The sequence below is a fragment of the Lycium barbarum genome, chromosome 3 (assembly GCF_019175385.1).
Source record: "Lycium barbarum isolate Lr01 chromosome 3, ASM1917538v2, whole genome shotgun sequence".
NCBI classification, from domain to species: Eukaryota; Viridiplantae; Streptophyta; class Magnoliopsida; order Solanales; family Solanaceae; genus Lycium; species Lycium barbarum.
In genome coordinates this window covers 10,350,816-10,359,950 of record NC_083339.1, presented here as the reverse complement: position 1 = coordinate 10,359,950, position 9,135 = coordinate 10,350,816, and positions in this window count along the sequence as shown.

The window sequence follows — 9,135 nt, the reverse complement described above, 5'->3', positions numbered from 1 at the left end:
TCTGACCAAACAAGATTTCAAGCTAGCACAATATAATCAAACTAGTACTTACATAAATAAACAAATTCCTAATGGACAGATTCAGACTTATGTATGCAGACTACCAAAGGGCCAAGGTATTTTCTTATTCCTAAATGAAAATATGTTCAAGCCATTATCAAATTCTTCGTTCATTTAAGACTTCCGACAAAATATTCAATCTCACAGCTACGTTATTTATCAGAGGGAAGCATAAGAGAACTGAAAACAGGAATGTATATTTCATTTATACAAAAGCTTGAACATTCAGTGTACTCACATGAACTACATATGAACACAAACATGCTAATAAGACTAAAATTATCTGAATTGAGTTAAAGCATGAATAGACAGATTCTGCTAGCTAACAGCCCAGAAACTAAACCACATTAAACATGACTATTTAAGCATGTTAACTACTAAAACAAAACTAAACTAATTAAAAATGGGAATATGCATAATGCTACTAAGTTAAGCTAAACAGAACATAAGCCAATTGAGACAACAATTTTGAATGAATACATAAACACCTACTGAGCTATCAGACCGAAATTAATTGACTAAATAAAAGTTGCTTATATTCTTAAGCAAACTAAACCAAATTATCATACTTAATCATACAAACAGATCGACACAGAAAACCTGCAAACCGACTTGTATGTCAAACAAAATTAGCTTATTTAAACTAAAATATTCTAATCCTAGAATAACAACCAAAATAACACAGGGCAATAGCGAGTGCGAAAAATAAATTAAAAAATAGAGAATTACCTTTTTCGAGTGCAGCGAAGTGGGTGCGAATCTTCAATCTACACTCAAACACTTCAAAAGTCAATTCCCAGAAATGAAAGTGATTGATAAAAAATGAAATTTTGCTTAGGGGATTTTTTTTTTAGCGACAAAACGAAGGCTTTCAGTTTCTATGGAGTTTTTCAGGCTAAAAGACTCAAATTCTCAAGGAGTTTTTGTGTGACTGAGAACTTAGTTCTTGGGGGGTTTTCCCATCCAAAAATCCTCCTTATTTTTAGGGATTTCGGGTTCCACTAGCTCGTTTTTGCAAGGCAATTTTGGGGGTTCTCCCACCTGTTTTCGTAAAGGGATTCTCGCCTTCCCCCTCTTTCTCGTTGTTTTTCTTCTCTTTATAGATTTGTTTGTTTTGTTGTTTTGTACTGAAAAGGGGAAGGAGGAGCGGGAGAGAGAGAGTGGGGGGAGACAATATGAGTGGGGAACAGAGGAAAATGGGAGTGGGGTAGGCGGCGGTGGTGGCGGGGAACAGGGAATAGTGGGAGCGGCGGCGAGGTATGAGAGGAGGAAAGAGATGGAGAGAAAGGAAGAAGAAGAGGCGGAAGCGGAAAAAAAATGAGGGGAACCCTTTTTAGGTTTCCCTTATTTTGATGAAAATATATCGGACCCGGTCCATTTGTGGACCGGGTCAATTTTAGACTGGGTTTTAAAAGGATGGACTAGTGAATTAAAACATGTACTGGTCTAAACATTGAGATAAAAAACATGGTCTAGTCCAAAAAATATTAGGAGTTAATCGGACTTTGATTTGGGGTCCGGTAAGTCAAAAATACGGACTACGTGCACAAAAAATAGTTTGGTTTCTAAATTTAAATAAAGATCTGTTTAAATAACTTGTGTTAAAATATTGCTCAATATGAGATATGCAATCATTAATGCTCAGATATAAAAATTGGCGTTGTAATAGCCGTGCAATAATATTTTGAAAATCCACAGTAAAATAAATACTATTATTTAATTACACAAAAAGATAAATGCGATGCGTGTGCGTAAGCTGGTAAAAAATGCTAAAAAAATGATAAAATTGTGAATTATAATAATAGTAATAAATAATAATAATAATAATAATAATAATAATAATAATAATAATAATAATAATAATAATAATAATAATAATAATAATAATAATAATAATAATAATAATAATAACAACAACAACAATAGTAACTGCAATAGAATAATGAAGTGCTGGTATTGATGAGAAGCTGATAATTTAGTAAAAAATGACTATATATATATTTTAATTTTTCTAAAAATATTAGAGGCGTAAATAGGTATTTTGGAAGAGAGGCGGGACAAAATTGAGTGTCAACAGGAGCGACATGGCACAAGACTTCATGGACTGATTCAGTTTCAATACCGATATCACACCAGATAGAGTCTACATGACCAAGGTAACCAAGAAATCAACTGAGTCGTTCCGCGAGTATGCGCTACGTTGGAGATCCGAAGCAGCCAGGGTTCAACCCCCGATGAGTGATAGAGAAATGACTGCCACCTTCATTGAATGCCAAGCTGGCATATTTTATGAGAAAATGATTGGCATGATGGGGCAAAAATTCACAGAAGTTGTCAGAATGGGAGAAGCCTAGAAGAAGGAATCAAATCAGGAAAAATTCAGGATCTTACTGCTTTGCAAGCTGTAAACAAAGCTATTCAATCTGGTTCTATCAGCGGGACCAAAAAGAAGAAAGGAGATGTAGTTGCAGTCATGAATATTGTTGACACCCAATTTTGTCCCTCCTTTATTTGATTTTATTTACTCGGGTTTCTAAATTTACTGACGAGCTAAATACTTTATTTTCACTATTCTATTTTATTTCACTATCATTATTTTCGCTACTTTTATTTTCAACATTACAAGCATTACTTTATCACAAATTTTAAATGTTCGTCATCGTTTCATTTTTGGGTTTGGAATCGTTTAAACTAATTACAAGACAACACTTTGTAAAATATTTATTTCTCTACATATTAATTATTAATTGTCTCCACATAGTATAGATTGTACTAATTATTAAATTAGAGGCCCAAAAAAAAAAACTAAATAAAGGAGGAAGGACCAACGATTTTCAGCCGAATTAATGGCCAAAATACAAATACAATATTACCTCCCTATCCAAATAAACAACCCACATTTTAATACCCAACCCACATTATATCAGCCCACATTTAAATTAATCGACCAGCCCATTACCCCTAAATTTTCGGACCAACTGAGCCCAACTAACCGGTCCAGCCCAATTCCATTTTCACCCGACCCGGTCCAGCCCACTTATATTTCTAAAACCTAACCCCTAATCCCTTTCTCTTCCTCTTCTTTACCTTCAGCCGCTGCTCTCTCCCTCTTTGTCTTCCTTCTCTCTCTCGCTCAACTCCTCTCTCCTCACGTTCCCCCCCACTTCGTCTCTTCCATCCTCCCTGTCGTCTCCACTCTCCCATGTCCCCCACGTTCTCTGCCACCTCCACACTCACCTGTCCCCCACGCCTCTCTCATACGCTCCTCTCTTTCTTCAGTAGAAATGGAACCCTATAAATACAAGACAAGTGGAATCGTTTTAGGGGGGATTGAGTTTTGGGGAGGGGACTGAGCATCGTTTTAGAAAAGGGGATGAGCAAGAAACCCAAGATCAAAAAGGATCCGGAACCACAAAACCCCCTACAAAACACAAGTTTTAATCACAAAAGAAAGCCTTACCCGAAAATAACAGCTAACGTATCACTCTATTTTTATTTTGATCTGAAGCTTAGTTACTTTAATTGGTTTCGAGCTCGTCGTGTTCGAGTAGATTCGAGGCCGTCGACACCCAGTTCACTGTACCCAAAACAGGTCAGCAATGTCCCTCTTTTGCTCTATTTGTTCGAAATAACGTATTCTGTTACGAATGTAATTTACCTGGGTTTAGATGTGATGAAATGATTATACGACATATCGATATTGGTTGTTGATTTTATTTGGTCTGCAAGATCATGGCTGCCTGTTTAAACTGATAAGATTAATGTTGAATGGCTAGTTTGAGACTTAGGCCTGTTTACCATGTCTTCGCTGCACGGTTTAAGTCGAATTCGATTAATGCTAGATGATAGTCGCTTGTCTGTTTAGTTGTGGCTTCCTCCAGTTTACATTGTCATGATTTTTTTTATTTTTTTTTTGTTAAAAGACAGAATCTGATCGATGTTAAGGGATAATGATGTGTTTTTATCTGTTCAAATGATTTAGTGAAGGTTGCTAGGTTATATAGTTTGGCTTTCAAATGCATAAGTGTTTAGTTTTCACTTAAAACTTTATTGTCGTATAAGTTATTTGGGTTAACATCTGTCTAGTTCATAGTTTGCAAACCTGCACCAATGCCCTATTAAGTCCTGTAATGCTGTTTAAAGTCCTTTATTGACAAAAATTGCTTGTTGTATACTATATGATCATTTCTGTTAAATCTGTACCTGATCAAGCTCATTTAACTATGTTTGTTTTAAGCATTGAATTTGTAGTTTACTGGATATGTTCAGCATATAAATTGGTTGGCTGGTTTGGCTTTAATATATGTTAGCATATAAGTTAGTTCTATCTTAGTTTATTTGTCTGTGTTAGCATTAGTATGCAGTAGTTGAGTCTAGTTGTCCAATATGTATATCCTCATATTGATGCGCATGTTCATTTGGTTGTTTGATCAAACAGTTTAAACACTCTATGCCTAAAATTACTGTTGGTACTGCTAGTATGAAATTAGACATGATCCTTTTGCCTTAGGTTATAATTGACATGAAGGAATAGATTAGAAAGATTTATCTCCGGATTGTGAGTTTGGTAAAAACTATGAGCAACTTAAAGCAACATACCATATGACTTGTTTGTAAAAGACAAATGATACCCTTTTGTGTCTTGTATGACTTCTCGGACTGTTTACATGATCATGCCATTTACATTCTGATTTTCAGTATATTCTATAGCTCGTTCTTTTATGGCATAATTTGTATGGAAGCATTTGTCTGCTTTTCCCACTTAGTTGGTTAACTGAAGCATAGGAATTTGAAGAGTATGTTGTACTTTTGCATACTCTCTCGAATTATTTTGTTGGTGTTCGAGTGATTTTAGAACCTAACTGGGGGTTTCAAAATATACTCCTCTGTCTGGTATTGAAAATCTTCAGAGGATGTCACTTGGGTTGTAAGAAGAAAGAACATTGTTAATGCATTGTTATTTCCATAGGAACCCAGGTGATTAGGTTATATTCTGGGCTTTGACAATCTAAAACATCCTTGAAAATGTAACTAATATCTTGCAGTCCTGTTATGTACACATGTGATTCAAGTTTGTGAAGTATAATTCTGTGTTTAAGTCTGGTTTCATTGTTAGAAGAAGTTGTTGTTATTGTTCATTGGGTAAATAGGATATCTGCTAATGTGCGTATGAAGTATAGGTCTTTGAACTCAACTGTTTCAGTTTCTGTTTCTGTCTGTGAAGAGATGCATGAGTATTTTGAATTACAGTTGATCTCGGAAATGTGCTATATGTTCTAAGTGAGATAATTCTGTTCAAAACTGCCCATTTTATCTTTGTTTTACCTATCATCAGTTCAGTTAGCTTCTGCTTTGGACCGAATACAATCCCTTTTCATTTTCACTGCAAGTATTCAGAATTCTACGTGCTTGCTTTATGCTACATCTGCCATAGTCGCTTCTTTTCTTGTTGTTTGTTTAAGAAGACATTAATATACTAATCATAGGCAGCCCTCCCTGTTTTAGGTGAAGGCCATTGGCCTGTCTTGAATTTGCATTACATATGTCCAATTTTATTTATTGGGATATATACTAATCCTTTTTCTTTTGTTTTTATGCATGACCATCGCATACGAGTCCGAGAGACTTGTTCTTCCTCCTCACTGGGCGTTGGGCTAAAGCCCAACAAACCTCCTCTCGAGTCGGCCCGCAGCATAAATAGAACATAGAATCTGGGCCAAAGCCCAATAACAAAATAGGCTGCAGCAGCAGTCCTAAAAAAATGGACCGATCCATTTGCTCTTCTTTCCTTCTATCTTATTTTTGTTGTGTATTTTTTATTTACCTTGTATGACTAACACTTTATTTTTGCATTTTTAGTTTATACGAGTTATAGAGAATTAGTACGGGTAGTTGTGGAAACAATAAGTAGTCATCTTAAGTAATTCCATCAACTTTGTTTTCTTTCATCTATTTTGTCTATTTCCAAAATTGTTTATAGTACTTATAATATTCACTTATATTACACAATTGATCTTCAAAGACGCGAAGTCGTGAACATCTATTTTGAATTAAGAGTACATCCTATTCTTATTATCTTAGAAAATTTTGAAATGTCACTAAGATGTAAGTATGAACTCATGTATACTTTATCGACAACTCTTCAAGTTTGAATCAATCACGTACATTGAGAAAAACAAAATCCATCTTATCTTTACTTTTAAAGAACGAAATCAGTTAATGCCTCCCCTTTTGAGTTATTTTCAAACATGTTTAAAACATTACACCATCCCGCGTTTTTCTTCAATTTATTTTCTTTTATGCAAATTATTATTTTCTACAAGTCTAATTTTAAATAAGCATTCTCACATGGCTATTTACCACTTTAGGCATATTTACAAGTCTATATTTTCTTCTATAATACTATATTTACCCTTAGCCTAACTAATCGTAAGTCCGGTCGGATTAACCATTATTAATGGAACTTAGAGGATGCCTAATACCTTCCCTCTAGGTTAGTTGAACCCGTACCTAGAATCTTAAGTTTCGCAGACTTTAAACAGAGCTAACTTTAGAAAATTAACTTTAATGAACTTTAGGTGTCCTAATTCACCATAAATAATTAGGTGGCGACTCCTTAAAATAAACAACAAACAGGAATCACCAATATGTCGTACTTCAAATTTAACCCGGTTAAAATGGGGTATGACAAATATCTAAGGGTATAAGCCGAGCCAAGCCATTACATACCTTAACCATCCACATCAACCTTTCTACCCTTACCAATATGTTGAACCCTACCAAGCTCCACTAACCCCTTACCCTGTCTACAACACCCAAGCAAATTACTACCAACCCCGAGCACCTCCATATCAAAACCCACGTCCATATCAATCCGTTCAAGCTCCAACTTACCAAAATCGACCATATGCTACACCCAAAGCCCGTTCAAACCCTGAAATAAAAAATACCCGTAATTACACTCGATTCGCTAAACCCTTGGCTCAATTATTTGAAAGACTGAAAGCAGCAAGCGTGATACAACCAATTGAAAGGAAAATTCCCGATCCCATTCCAAGATGGTTTGATGGCTCCAAGCGTTGTGCATATCATTCTGGAGTTGCTGGGCACGACACTGAGGATTGATATGGTCTCAAAAACAAAATTGAAGCCTTGATTAAGGAAGGAGCGATCCAACTTACTGGAGCTCGGCCCAATGTGGACAACAACCCTTTACCTACTCACGAAAATGCCAACGTGAACATGATAACCGTTGAGGAATATGGGGATTTGAAAAGAACCATTATGCCAGTTGGAAAAATGGAAAAGGGCATGTCATCAACCTTTGTTGCTCCCGTGGGAACAGTCCAAAGACATGCACCAATGAAGATTACTTCTACAACTACTCGCAACACCGAGACACCGACCATCTGGGGTGCTGAACCAGGAGATTGCGAGACCAACAGTCAAGTCTATCGATTATGGCCGAAAAGCATCATTGGGCTCATTATGACCTCGCCTTAAAAGCCAAACGGCTTTATTTCCAACTTTATCTTTAATTTTATTTTATCACAATAAATTTATGACTTTATTGACAAATATACCTATTTTTTGTAGGTTGTCGAGATTGAAGGCGAATTAAATCAGGAGTACATGTCGAAAATCGAAGACGTCATTAATTTGGCCGTCACGATCTCATCAACATCAGTAGCCAAACGGCTACACTATCACTTTTACTCTATACTTTACCAATTACCTTATCATTTACTTTACCAACTTTAATGACTTTACCCTGAACTTTACAGGAATTATCATTAAGTCTCCGAAGACAACCGGAGGCATCATTTGGCTGTACAACCTCATTTTCATTAGCCAAATGGCTACACTATCACTTTACTCTACCAATTACTTTATCATTTACTTTACCAACTTTAACGACTTTATCCTGAACTTTACAGGAATTATCATTAAGTCTCCGAAGACAACCAGAGGCATCATTCGGCTATACAGCCTCTTCTGCATAAGCCAAAAGGCTACACTATTACTTTACTCTCTATTTCACTTACCCTACCAACTTTAACGACTTTATCCTGAACTTTACAGGAATCTTTATCAAGTCTCCGAAGACAACCGGAGACATCATTCACTTTACCTACTTTAACAACTTTACCCTGAACTTTACAGGAATCTTTATCAAGTCTCCGAAGACAACCGGAGACATCATCCACTTTACCTACTTTAACGACTTTACCCTGAACTTTACAATAATTTTCATCAAGTCTCCGAAGACAAGCGGAGACATCATTCACTTTACCTACTTTAACGACTTTACCCTGAACTTTACAGGAATCTTCATCAAGTCTCCGAAGACAACCGGAGATATCATATGGCTATACAGCCTCATTTTCATAAGCCAGACGGCTACACTTACTTTACTCTCTATTTTATCAATTACTTTACCTACTTCAATGACTTTACCTTATATTTTATAGACAACATTCATCATTGAATTCTGGAAGACAGACGGAGGCCTTTTATTATCATTAAAGTCTTCGAATACAATTGGGGATATTATTACGTCTTCGGCATAAACATCACGCATTCATCCAAGTCCATGAAGACAACCAGACATAACATTTGGCCACACGGCCTCATTATAAGCCACACGGCTTCATCCTCATTCTCACGCTCATATTTATTACAATTTTACACTCTTTATAAGTTTTACACTTTCAACTTTACCCCAGATTTTGTTAATAATTTTGACATGAATTTTAGTTTTTGACAGAAAGTACAACCTACATACAGAGACACAACACAACATGGAAATTTATCTCATGCAGTGAACTAGGGCAAATATGCTAAAGAGGAATATCAAACTCACAAGCAAAAGTCATGGATCTACTCTCGAACTCGACTCCGCCTACGGCCATAAACATGTGATACGTAGGTTATCCAAATTTTTCTTTCATATCCACCGCTAAAATTCTACTTAATCAACTCTTTTCACAATCTTGTATCCCTTTCTATATCTAGTCTCACCATAATCCAACACTGGGGAAAAAAGCGTAGCGTCAGTATCGGCCCGCTTCTTTC